At 35.9% G+C, this 14,428-nt stretch overlaps 1 non-coding gene across 1 annotated transcript; it reads right to left on the bottom strand.

Annotated features, from left to right (window-relative positions):
* Window positions 1-360: 360 nt before the first annotated feature.
* TRNAY-GUA (transfer RNA tyrosine (anticodon GUA)) lies at window positions 361-436 on the bottom strand. Its single transcript has one exon. It is a non-coding gene; the product is annotated as a tRNA-Tyr (tRNA).
* Window positions 437-14,428: the final 13,992 nt, after the last annotated feature.

Below are 14,428 nucleotides of genomic sequence, written 5' to 3' on the forward strand. Positions count from 1 at the left end.
CAAGTTCTCTGCCCATTTTTTAATGTTTGTCTTTTTGTGGTTCACTTGCAAGAGTTCTTTTTTTTTTTTTTTAATTTTTATTTTTCATATTTTTTCTGAAGTTGGAAACAGGGAGGCAGTCAGACAAACTCCCACATGCTCCCGACCGGGATCCATCTAGCATGCCCACCAGGGGACAATGCTCTGCCCATCTGGGGCTTCGCTCTGCTGCAACCAGAATCATTACAGTGCCTGAGGCAGAGGCCATAGAGCCATCCTCAGCGCCCGGGCCAACTCTGCTCCAATGGAGCCCTGGCTGCGGGAGGGGAAGAGAGAGACAGAGAGGAAGGAGAGGGGGAGGGGTTGGGCGCTTCTCCTGTGTGCCCTGGCCGGGAATCGAACCCGGGACTTCTGCACTACAGGCTGACGCTCTACTACTGAGCCAACAGGCCAGGGCTAATGCAAGAGTTCTTTATAGGATATGTTCTGGGTACTAGACACTTACCAGATATATGATTTAAAAATATTTTCTCCTCTTCTATAGAATGTATTTTTATTTTCTTGATTTTTTTTTTTTAACGAACAAAAGTTTTTAATTTTCACTAAGACTAATTTATTTATTTTTTCTTTTGCTGCTTGTGTATTTTTCATCTCTAAGAATTCATTGCCAAATCCAAGGTCAAAGATTTAGGACCAAATGTTCTTGTATTGTTTCCTAATGTTTCCAAATTCAGTTAACTTCAGTGTTGGCTGCCTTCATAATTCACATCCTACTGGCTACTTTCCTTGACTTTTTGTGTCACTTCCCACTGTCCTGGTGTTCCCCAAGCCTCTCAAATAAATTGCTTGTTCTCAGGGTTTTGACTCAGGGCCTGATTTGAGTAGAGAGTAAACCAAAACATTTAGGTTTAGGGTCACAATCTCATTTTTCTCAAAACCCTGCTGAAATTTTGCCATTATCTTCTGTCATTCAGCATGGTAAGGAAAAATGATGCAATCTTGATTTTTTTAATTAAAAAATATATATTTCTCTATGCAGGTATTGCAAGATCTTTAAAACTTTATAAAAGATAAATTATGCAGCATATATTAACTGGATTTTCTTATCAATAATTATTTTCTCATCATTATTTTCTATGACCATTTTTTCCCTCCATTTTATTATATGTTTTGGTTCAAAAAATATGTTGTTGATCATTATGTCTCTATTTTTAAATGTTTGAGATGGATATAAATAATAGAAATCTTCACTCTTTGCCCATTATAATTCTTATCTTCATTTTCTGCTACAGTGATTCTACTCTGAATTGCTTCAAACTTGAATTTTAGGGCTTTTGTAATTTTGGTTTGACTATATGTATCTTTCCCTCTGCAAGACATTTTTGTCTCATATTTTATTGCCTTTTCCATATAATCCTAATACAGTATGTCATATTTTACTTATAATATAAAAGACATATATTCTAAATTAGTCTCTCTCTGCCTTGTTCCACCTTAAAGAACTTGCAGTTTTAATCTGTGATATGTCTGTGAAAAGAGAAGTTCTGAGGTTTGAATATGGGGAATAAGCAAGGAGGAAATTCAAAGAGTTGGTGGAATGTGAATAGTGAGGAGACTTTAAGTTCCCTGCTCAGGAGTCTGCACAAGAACTGATTCTTTTTTATTTAGGTATAATTAACATAAAACATTAGATTAGTTTCAGATGTACAACATATTGATTGATATTTGTATATATTGTGAAAATATATACAAAATAAGTTTAGTTAACATGTCACCCTATATAGTTATAAAATATTTTCTTGTGATGATATTTTTGAAAATATCAAAAAATATTTTCTTTTGAAATATTTCTCCTCACAACTGTCAAATATGCAATACAGTATTATTTACTATAGTTGCCATCCTGAACATAACATTTCCATGACTTGTTTATTTTATACCTGGAACTTTGTACTTTTGACTTCCTTCACCCATTTTAATGACTCCACTCCCTGCTCTGGCAACCACCAACCTGTTCTCTGTATATAATAGCTTAGTTTTATTTTTTCAAATTTCACATATTAAGATCATACAGTATTTATCTTTGTCTGACTTGTATCACTTAGTATAATGTCTACAAAGTCCATCTATGTTGTAAATAGCATTTCATTTTTTATGGCTGAATATTATCCTGTGTGTGTGTGTGTGTGTGTGTGTGTGTGTGTATTTATACACTCACTCACTGATGGACACTTAGGTTGTTTCCTTATCTTAACTGTGTTAAATAATGCTGCAGTGAACATGGGATGCATTTGTCTTTATAAGTTACTGTTTTTTTCTTAGATAAATACCCAGAAGTAAAATTGCTGAATCACATTATAGTTCTATTTTTAATTATTTGAGGATGCTCTGTACTATTTTTTATAGTGGCTATATAGTACACAAGAGTTTCCCTTTCTCCACATCCTAGCCAACATTTTTTATTTCTTGTCTTTTTTGATAGTAGCTACTCTAACGGGTATGAGATGATATCATGGGTTTTTTTCATTCCCTGATGACTAATGATGTTGAACATTTTTTCATATACCTGTTAACCTCTTTGGAAAATGACTATTCAGATTTCCTGCTCATTTTTAAATTAATTGTGTTTTCTTTTTCTTTTTGTATTTGCTATGAGTTATAAGAATTCTTTATATATTTTGAATATTAGTCTTTTATAAAACATACTTTGCAAATATATTCTCTCATTTATTAAGTTTCATTTTCACTTTGTTGATGATTTCCTTTTCTGTGCAGAAGCTTTTTAATTTGATGTAATCCCACTCACTTTGCTTTTGGTGTTAAATCTAAATAAAACATATTGCTAAGACTAATAATATCAAAGAGTTTACCATTTATGTTTTGTTCTAGGAATTTTATGGTTTCAGCTCTTACATTCAAGTCTTTAATCCATTCTGAATTAATTTTTGTGTATGGTGTAAGATAGTGGTCTGGCTTTATTTTTTTGCATGTGGCTGCTCAGTTTCCTAACATTGTTGAAAAGATTCTCCTTTTCCCCTTCCTGGCTACTTTGTCATAAATTAATGGACCATATATGCGTGGATCTATTTCTGGGCTCTCTACTGTGTTCCATTGATATATGTGTCTGTTTTTTCTCAATACTGCATTATTTTGATTATTACAGTTTTGTAATATTTGAAATCAAGGAATATATGCCTCTAGCTTTGCTCTTCCTCAACCTTACTTTGGCAATTCAGGGTTCCATTTCCAGAAGTCTGCATAAACACTGATGTTTTCTTCTGACCTATCTGCTCCATGACGAAGAATTATTTTTCTTTCCATAAAAACCTCTGCAGATAATTGGTTACTTTTACTTTCAGCTCCTTTGACTCCATTTCATGCATTTTTATGATTGTATCAATGGTAAGTTGGAAAGAATCACATTCTAAAATTGAAAAGCGAAACTAAAAGGCTGCATGTATAACTATGAGTTTTTATGTCTGTGTTGGGAAAACAGTGGGAGGAGGATAATTTGTGAGGACTCAAATAGAGTGCATGTCAGTCACTGCTGCCTCCTCATAAGATTGAGAGGTCAGGGAGGAAGGCAATAACCTGATGCCCCAGCCCCAGAGAAGAAAACTATTAGATAATAAAGGAGAAGTTTAGGAGCAGCTAAACATGTCTAAAGAAGGAATTTTACTAGCTTGCTGCTTCTTCACTCTTAAGTATCAAAAAGCAGCTGATTTGTTTGTTTGTTTTTAAATTTAATCCTTTGTCTATCTTGGAGTTGACAAAGCATGTTCTATTTAAAGGAGCTTTTTACATTTTTAAATGAGGAAAAAAAGGGTGTGGGTTGCATGTTATATGAGAAAACTTTTTAAAAATCTTCACAGGATTCATATGTTACAAGAAAAAATTGTACTGAGAAGAAGCAAATGAGTCAAAGTTGTCTTATTTTCTTCAAGTCTCTTGACCTGAGTTCTAAGCTTCAACCACTGCCATAAAACTTGGTAGGTCATTTCATTTGTTTGGACCTCAGATATTTATCATCTTTCAGAATTCTTCTTGGGGCATTTTAATGTGTACCTTTTCTACTCTGAATTCCCTCCTCTGACCCCACCAAATTCCCAACTAATATGGCAGAGACCTTCACACTGCATTTGGTTGAAAAAGACCACTAGGATGGGAGTGGATTCAGAATCATGGTCTGACTGTTTTATCTTACTTTTATGCTACATTTTGTCTGCTTTCTCAGCACAAGTGAGACAGAGGCTTGAACTAAGATGAACTGGCTACATCCCGTTCTGGACAAAACAAATACTACTTGGCAAGAATAACAATCTAGAGCAGGGGGTAGTTAACCTTTTTATACCTACCGCCACCCACTTTTGTATCTCTGTTAGTTAGTAGTAAAATTTTCTAACCGCCCACCGGTTCCACAGTAATGGTGATTTATAAAGTAGGGAAGTAACTTTACTTTATAAAATTTATAAAGCAGAGTTACAGCAAGTTAAAGCATATAATAATAATTACTTACCAAGTACTTTATGTTGGATTTTTGCTGTTTGGCAGAATAAATCTTTATGAAACAACTTACTATAGTTAAATCTATCTTTTTATTTATACTTTGGTTGCTCCGCTACTGCCCACCATGAAAGCGGGAATGCCCACTAGTGGGCGGTAGGGACCAGGTTGACTACCACTGATCTAGAGGAACAGACATGGTTTGAGTGTCATTTCTATTGAACATACATGTCTTCATTTAGCTAGTAAACTCTTCAGCTTTAAACCTATATTGAATTCATATTTAAAACACTGGAAGAGAAATCAAGAACTTATCTCTTGTGCTCCCTTAACTCTTATAGCAAAATTCTACTAGCCCGTATAAATTGGTACACAGTCAAGATTAGCCAAATAATTGTAAGCTTCCTGTGACATAAATTATTCACATCAGCAAATAACCCATTAATTAAATATATTGGGTCTTGGGTTATTTTGTCCCCATTAATTTATACTTCTGTGGAGATAAAGAAAAAATTGCATATTTTATTTATCCTAAGTTGTTTATTTTTATATTTTAATATCTTTCAAATTAGAATGTGCTTTACAATTGATACTATGTCATAATCTTTATTGGTAGAGTCAGTTAAGAAAATTTTATTAAAATATTAAAAGTTATTATATCTTAAAATTAATTAATAGTATGTTAGATTAGATAAAATACAGATGTTGGACTTTCTTGAGAAATTTTGTCTTGGTAGTTCTAGGAATGAAGAGGTAATAACAAGGAAACTTTAGAAAGTAAACTTAAGAGTATTAGAGATGAAAGTTTTATAAATTAACTTTGATATTTGTTTGGTTCTCTTGTCTCTTGTCAGTTTTTTTTTTAGTGCATGTATTAATTGTATTCTTTACTTATTCAATACAAACTAATTTATTAACTACCTTGTCATACCACAAATAACAAGTAGTCATTTATTGTGAGGGAACCAGATCACCAAAAGGAAAAGAGAAACCCAGCATTAAAATTCCAACTTACCATTTTTACTGACCAATCCCATACAATAGTATTATTTTTGCATTACAGGTATTCTATACAAGAATTTTTCCATCTAAAACCTAAATATTGAATTAAGGAAATGCCATTAAGTACTTCTGGCAAGAATTTCTTATACCAGCAAATCTTATACATGCTTGCTCATTAAAATCACCTAAGAAACTTTTAGAAAATATTGGTATCCACCTAAGAACTCAAATAAGATCAGAAATAAAAAGTATGAGTGTACTATAAAAGGGAGTACTATGAACAATTGTATGTAAACAAATTAAATAACCTAAATAAAATGGACAAATTCCTAAAAACATAAACTTTGCCATCTCCGGTTAGTAAGGCAAACTGCATTTACAACTAAGTACATTTAAAGAGGTTGTGTCATGTGTGGCTTAAGAGACAGGCTTTCAGAGTCAGACTGCCTCAGTTTGGATCCTAATGTTATCATGTCTATATAACATTGAATAAGGGAGTTGATCTCTCTTGTGCTTCTGTTTCCTTGAAGCAATGGTGTAATAAGTATATCTAACTCACAGAACTATTGCGAAGATTAAGTGATGAAAACCAAGTACAGCTCTTTGAATGCTGCCCGGAACTTTAAAAACTCAATACATGTAGCTATTATTATTATTATCAATTCTAAAATATTGGCTTATTTTATGGTTTTCTATTTTATAGCACTTTTATCAATTTCTTGATTGCGTTTGTCTATCATCATGTTGTAAAGTGATATCAAAATGCTAGTAGTTGGCAAAACATAAGATGAGCTCTTCTTCAAACTTATTTTGCTGTGAGCAGTGACATCCTAATTCTCCTGGAGGCTATACTTGTGAAAGAACAACTCAGGTTATCCGTACCAACAAAATGTATCCAGCAATTTCATGCAAAGTGAATTCACATTTAAAAAAATGTTTTCCTAAAATATGTGCACAGGTTATTGTAATATTTGTGGTTTCAAAATGAAAGCTATCCCTTCCTTTTGCTATACCCTTCAATATTTGCTCAGGTGCAATTTGATTTTCACATGAACTGATTTGGAAAACTTACCAGGGAGTCACAGAGCAGTTGTCATTCTGGCCTCTAGTAACTTCTCAAATAAAATTATATTTCTGAATGGTTACGTAAAGTACCTCCAATAAATCTCTCTGTGTGTTTGTGCCTTATTGTAAACCCCATCAGCGATCAGCCTTTAAGCATGAGCACTTTTTTAATCAAGCGGTGAAGCATTCAGAGTATAAAGGTCATCAAAGCAGGAGCTGGGGTGAACCATTTTTTCCCACTGGTGCAGGAGCTGAGCTAGATAGAGAGTCTTCTGTAGTTTCCCCAAAGTTCTGTTCCCTGTGTGCCTGCCTGCACTTCCCCAGCGACAACAAAGAACACACTCCAGGGAGGTAATGCTGATTTACTTAGAGTAGGGCCCTTAATTCCAGAGGCAGAGTTTCTTTTGTCTTAATGAAGAAAATGTTCACAAAGTCTGTCCACCAAAGCTACCTTTCTTCAAGGACTGTATGAGTCATAAAATAAGTAATAAGAAAAATCAGTTAATAAATAGGTTTCATATTACAAAATGTAAAAAGAGAAAGACATAGACAAATTCTGCAGTGGAGTTTGGAATTCATGTCACTTCCACTCTGGGCCACTGTCGTCATGTTTCTGTTGGATATATGATCACCAACACTTTTTCTGCAAAGGCAATGGTTTCTGAACTTGAAGCAGTCCACTGGCAATTTTTTGACCACTGGTTTGCTGACTTACTCTTAAATAAATCGAATGTATTTCCTCAAACTGTAGTTGGCAACATTTCACTGACTTTTTACATGCCTGCAGGTAATAACACAAAGAAAAATAAACTAAAACTGCCCTTTCACTCGCTTTAAACTAGGATGTAACTAGTAGGTGAAGCAAAATAACTTTTTAAAAATACATACTTAATCAAATACATAATGTGTTATTTTCAAAATATGAGATTATCTTACCTCTATGTGTATATATGTGTTTGTATATATTGCTATGGTATTTATCTCTATATTGTGACTTAAAAATAAACATTTAAATAGAATTTACAGTTAGCAGATCAGTGAGACATTTAAATTATTGGCAAGTTTAAAAGACAGTATAGGATTCTGCAAATTTGGAGAGTATTTCAAGTATAATCATGGGTCATCACTGGTCTGGAATGGATGGTGATGTTACTTTGAAGAGATGTGTGAATAATGAACCAAAAGAGAAATTAAGAAAGAAAGTAAAGGAAAAGCTAGGGGAGACTGGCTTCCATACATTTAATCATCACATTTCTATTATGATTAAGTGTCTTGTTCTAAACGCTTGGTGTTATGCTGACACTTGTAGGAAAAGTACAGATAAACTAGATTTTTTGTTTGTTTGTTTTATATTTTTCCAAAATTAGTAGCGGGGAGGCAGAGAGACAGACTCCCACATGCGCCCAACAGGGATCCACCCGGCATGCCCACCAGGGGGCGATGCTCTGCTCATCTGGGGTATTGCTCCATTCTGGCCGGAGCCACTCTGGTGCCTGAGGTGGAGGCCATGGAGCCATCCTCAGCACCCAGTCCAACTTTGCTCCAATAGAACCTTGGCTGCAGGAGGGGAAGAGAGAGGTAGAGAGAAAGAAGAGGGGAAGGGATGGAGAAGCAAATGGGTGCTTCTCCTGTGTGCCATGACTAGGAATCGAACCCAGGACTTCCACATGCTGGGCTGATGCTCTACTACTGCTGAGCCAACTGGCCAGGGCCGAGATAAACTAGTTTTTGACCTAATATCTTAAATTCATATCTTAGTCAAAACAAATTTGAGCAGATCCCACTAATAACAGCTATTCTTATTTATCTTTAGGACACAGTTGCCAACAGAGTCTGATTTCTCCATTCCCAATTTTTCCAAATGCCAGGTCCAAGGTTATTCAACTCTCATGTCCTGCATGGTTCCTGGGAAGTATGACATGTCCTACATCATTGCCTTAACCCAGTTTTTCTCTTTCATGTAGCCTAACATCTCTCATTTTCTTATACTTTCATTTTAAGTTTCATTTCCATATACAGGCATGATCAAAAGTAGGTTAATAATAATAATAGCTAATACAACAATTAATAAATAATAACACAATAAACTCTGTACTTCATATACTCACAAATGTAAACCTACTTTTGCCCCACCCTGTATTTTTCAGGCTGTCCTCATTCGGAGTATCATTTTCAGCTTCTTTACCTTGCCATGGATTTTGCTTTTTTCACAGCACAGATGAAATTTGTTCCATGAATACCCAGACCAAATACCCAGACCACCTTTTGCCCAACCTTATAAAAAGCACCCGGCGCTTAGGTTGTTTCCATGTCTTGACTACTGTAAAGAATGCTGCTATGAAGATAGGGTGTAGATATATTTTCAAATTAATGTCTTTGTTTCCCTTTACTTCAGTTCTGTTTCATTGGCCTATTTGTCTGTATTTATGCCAGTAGCATACCATGTCGATGAAGGTAGCTTTATAATATAGCTGAAATCAATTACAACAATTTTTAAATAATGCCTCTGAACTGAATTATCTTTACATTTACATCTGGAAGGGGTCATGTTGACTATTTAGTCCCAGTCCTCTGTTTAATAAAATGGGCACCTGAAGTCCAGAGCTGCAAAAGTCTTACCACTGTGGGGTAGCGGCAGAGCTGAAAGCAAGTCCTTGGAGTCCCAGGCAACCTCATCCCTTTGCCCCACTGAGCCTCTCTGAACCTGGCTGCCAAGGGACAAACACCCTTATGAACGCCTAGTGCTGAATTACCAGGGATAAATATTTAAGTCTTATGTTTTTATCCTTGTCCAGTCACTACTGGTGGCTACTCAGAAGAAATCACTCAGACTCTCTGTGCCATTCTTTAAATTTTCAAGAATTTCATTTCTTGTCAATACATTGAGAGAAAGGGAGAGAGAGGAAAGAAAAAAAGAAATACTCATAAAAAGATCCTTTCTAAGTAGAACTTTTGAAGACATCATTTAGAAATTAAGTTTTTCTCAACCAGCAGTAACATGATCAAGAGAGGAAATAAATTGCCTTCAGTCTTTAAAGTATCAAGAAGACTTTATTTCTTTTTGTGTGTGTGTGTGTTTTTCTGAAGTTGGAAACGGGGAGGCAGTCAGACAGACTCCTGCATGCGCCTGACCAGGATCTACCTGGCACGCCTACCAGGGGGCGATGCTCTGCCCATCTGGGGTGTCGCTCTGTTGCAACCAGAGCCATTCTAGCTCCTGAGGCAGAGGCCATAGAGCCATTCTCAGCACCCAGGCCAACTTTGCTCCAATGGAGCCTTGACTGCGGGAAGGGAAGAGAGAGACTGAGAAAAAGGGGGGGGGGGAGAAGCAGATGGGCGCTTCTCCTGTGTGCCCTGGCCGGGAATTGAACCTGGGACTCCTGCACGCCAGGCCGATGCTCTACCACTGAGCCAACCAGCCAGGGCCTAAGACTTTATTTCTTATCCTGCAAGAGCATCATTTAAATCATTTAATTACCTTCACTGTTAGCAACTCAATGGATCACCTACTATCCCAATTAAGCAGCAGTGCATGCTAATTATCATTAGACTTAATTGGTTTCCCAATTCAGCAACTTTCATGATCAAGTCTGCCCTAGTTAAGTGGCATTTATTGAATCTTGCTTAAAAGAAACAAAAGAAAATTTCCCATCTCAAGTTCATCAAATATAACCACATCTCACCAAGTCACACTAGCACATTTCTAATTAATTTTGCAAAGTAGACACTGAAGTTGGGTAGAGTTAGCATATCTTCTCCAATTAGACTGAACATTTTATTAAAATCAAGTAACATTTCAAACAAAAATTAGTAACTGTATGAAAGTTAATCAATATGTACCAATATATTTGCACTGTCCTTCCTGCACATGTTTTAGACCAAGGTATTATGATTATTTTATCCTTTCAGATTTTCCACCTATGAAATATACTGTTTGGTAATAACACTTTTTTTTAGGTGAGATGAGGGGAGATAGTGAGACAAACTCCTACATGTGCCCCAACCAGGATCCACCCAGAACCCCATCTGTGGCCAATGCTTGAGGCTCAAGCTATTTTTAGTGCCTGAGGCTGTTGTGCTCCATGGAACTATAAGCACTCAGGGCCATGCTCAAACCACTGAGCCATTGGCTGTGGGAGGGAAGGTAGATAAGGGGGAGAGGGAGAAGGAGAAGAAGAGAAGCAGATGGTTGCTTCTCCTGTGTGCCCTGACCAGGAATCTAACCTGGGACATCCATACTCCAGGTCAATGCTCTATCTACTGAGCCACTAGCCAGGGCATAACACATTCTTAAAAATAAGCATAAATAAGTAAAGGAGAAATTACGCTCTTGGGCTCAACTTTCCAAGAGAAATGTATGTGCATAACAGTTCCTTTGTTTAAATTACATCAGTAAACTACATAAATGTAAAATCTGGTATTTGAGGACAGCTCAGGACAAAGGAGATCTTAGTTGGTTGAATGGGTCTCATATCTGCATAGATTTTAAAAGATCAGGGCTGAGTATAGACTTGAAGGAGATGCCCCTCCTTCAGGAAAGCTGGGCATTTGGGGTGGCACATAATATAAGCACATGAGTTCAGATATCAAAACTGTGACTCTGGAGTAATTGTTCCACGTTTGCTCATGACAGCTCTGATGTGCTCATGGGATTCAAGGAGACAGATGAAGCTTTTTGAGCTCTTTCTTGAAAAAAGAGTCCACTCTAGACTCTCTCTGCCAAAGTCAGAGGACAGCATCAAAGAGAAAACTTGTGACTTCTAGATATTTGTTTCCCTTGGTTGCCCCAAGAAAATGACAAGAGAAAACGTGGAAAGAGCTGTCAGAATTGAGTTGCATTCTGGTGCCTCATTTTTTTCCAGGGCCATAAAACTGTTCATTACATCTCTGAGAGAGAACACAGTGGTCACAGTGGCCTCAGTAAGGATACAAGTGGTAATGCAGGCAGAAGCTCTCCCTGGTAGTACAACATGTGTGTCACCAGCTGTGGAATTACACAGCAGAGGGAGACGGACTGCCGTCCATTGGACTAACCAAAGACCTTGTTTTCAGTAAGCATACTGGGTCATTCAGGATTTGAAATCACTGGTGAAAACAGTAAAAGACTGATGGCATGGTGAGTGGGAGAGAAGGGTAATAGGATGACAACACATGGACATAGTGTGTGGAGAGAGATACTTGGGATAGAAAACAGCAGCTCTCTCTTTGATAAGCACAGTCCTATATCAAATGGCCTTAAAAAGGGCTATCAAGGAATTCAAGGTTAAGCAGGAAGAAAAAACAAATCTTGCAAAATTGGAGATTGTCTGCAAGATATATTCTAAAAGCAAGGAAAGGACTGACATCTCTCAGGAATCGCTATCTGTTTTTGTTATTTTAGTGCTATTCCATCAGAGGGGCTTCTTATGCTACCAGCAAAGAAGAAGAAAAAATAATATAGTTATGTTGATTTTAGTTTTTCTCAGAACTGGTTTAAAATTTTTCAAATTTGGGCTGAGGGTTCAAAAAAAGAGGAAAACATATCACATAAATGCTTTAACTTTTCTCAAGAAACAAGCACATTTTGATTATGTAAGAGTTGATGGAATTTATTACTAAAGTAGAGGCCTCTACTGGCAACATCAAAACACAGACAGTAATCTAAATTTCTAGGCTGTTGCATAACTAAGTGGTTTTCAACCTTTTTTACACTTGGAGCCTGGTGAAAACAGAATTATTCTGGAGACCACTAGGGCAGAAATTACCCTGGGCCTAAGCAAATTCAACTACGATTACTGGGTCCATAATTTTCATACAACATCAAGGTGGGTTAACTCTTTTGCAGATTGACACAAAATTTTTGGTGAACAGGTGCATGGAACAGCAGTTGAAAATCACTGGTCTAACTAATTAAAAATCAGGATTCCTAGTAATATGTTAAAAACCCCAAATACAATTTCGATATGTCTTCTCATAGTAAATTAAAGTGTCTTGCCTAAAGCAAAATTGTAAAGTAAAATCATTTGAACGTAGAACGGGAAGGAATCTTAGAAATCACTTATTCCCAGGCACTCATTTGACATCTAGGGAAATGAAACTTTAATCAGTAAAGATTGAGCCAAAGAAATACCAAGTTTCCCAATTATTGTCTTGTACTATTTCAGTTGACCTTGGTGGAAACCTTATAAACTTTCACTATGTTTTCTGGTTCTTTCCCTCTTACCAAAATTGGAAAAGATTTGATACCAGTTATTCATTGCCTTGTCTTCTGTAGGCCTTGCCCCCAGATTCAGAGAGTCAGGCAATATGTACTGATACTTGGATGTGTTTTATTTTTTGTCACTGCAAACCCTCTGAAGAGATAGGGGAGGTTTATTTGTGGGCACGGTCAGGTAGGTGTGGAAGAGTAGAGTTAACATGGGCTACTCCAAGTGTTTAAGAATTATTCTAGGACTTCACAGTGAATCTATAGTTAAAGTTCAACTGCTTGTAAGATAAGTGAATAAAAAAGGCTCTGAACATTGATGCTTGTTTTTAAACTAGTTGATTAAGAACAAAATATTAAAAACTATAAAGAGTTGTCAAAAAGTACTATGAATTGAAGTTATTTATGTGGACTACTAAACTATTGGCCTGGATTGTCTTGGGACTACATATGTCATTAAATATGTGTCAGATTATCTTTGTTGTAAACTGTATTTCATTCATTTTCTATCATCGGCAATTATCAAACACCTGCTATACATAAGATCACTATTTTTTCTTTCTTTTTCCACTAATATCCAACTTTCCTTTTTTAGTTTTCCCCTGTCTACTTGTCCCTGGTCATCACGGGATAGCTCTGTAATAACTGACTTTAATGTTTGCCTACTAAAACTATTCCTTGCCTTTTAAAGAAACCACATTTTATTCAGAAACACACATTTTTTTTTTCATATAGCAATATCCTTGAGGAAAGGACAGTCCTAACTCTGAGAAATTTAGAATCATCTAAATTAGTTCTGGTAATTTAATTTTATTTATCAATGACTTATTTACAAATGACCATATAACCCAGCTCTGGCTAATGAAATATGAGTAAGGTTCCTTCTGATAAATGTTTCTTAGCTTTTAAAAAATCTCCAAAGGAAAATATGGGTATTTTTAACCATATTTTGACCTTTGACATTGAAATATAAGAATGTGATGCCTGAAGCTATAGCAGTCATCTTGAGACCATGGTGAGGATTAATATATCCACTGAGGACAGCAGATGAGATGGGAAAAACCTGTGTCTTCTGTGTTCTTTCTGAACTACTGAATTATCTGACACCAGAGCTACCCTATCTAGGATCAATTTATAAGAGAGAATAAAATCTTCTCATTTTTAAAGCCACTTTGAATTAGATTTTCTGTTACTTGTGCTAAGTACATTTAATGATAGAGTAGTAAATCGGTTAAGTGAAGAGATTTTGACATCAGGCAAACTCGGGTTGAAGGGCTTGTTCTACCACTTACTACCTATATGACTGTTATTTATAATGTGAAAACTGCATATTACTGTGCCTAATGCATTGTATTTGCTCAAAGAAAGTTTGCTGGTAATTATATAGTAATTTGGGATGATATAAAAAATTAACAAAGTAAGAAAAATATTTAGAAGGAACAACAGAATAATATTGAGAGGTATAAACCATGCAACTCTGACCTATATTTCTTTTTTAAATTTCAAAAGTCATCTTTTCAGAGCATTGAGTCAGAACTGAGAAACTTCCCCAAGCTATGCCAGTGTTCTGAATGGATCTAGGTCTGAAACGTAAAAAAATAGTAATTAAAAGAAATTTTTATTGAGCATCTTTATAACATGTTGTTATGTTCTTAGGTTTATGCAAAAATGAGTAATAAACCTAAACAAAACTGA

This window comes from Saccopteryx leptura, chromosome 3, assembly GCF_036850995.1.
Source record: "Saccopteryx leptura isolate mSacLep1 chromosome 3, mSacLep1_pri_phased_curated, whole genome shotgun sequence".
In the NCBI taxonomy this organism is placed as follows: Eukaryota; Metazoa; Chordata; class Mammalia; order Chiroptera; family Emballonuridae; genus Saccopteryx; species Saccopteryx leptura.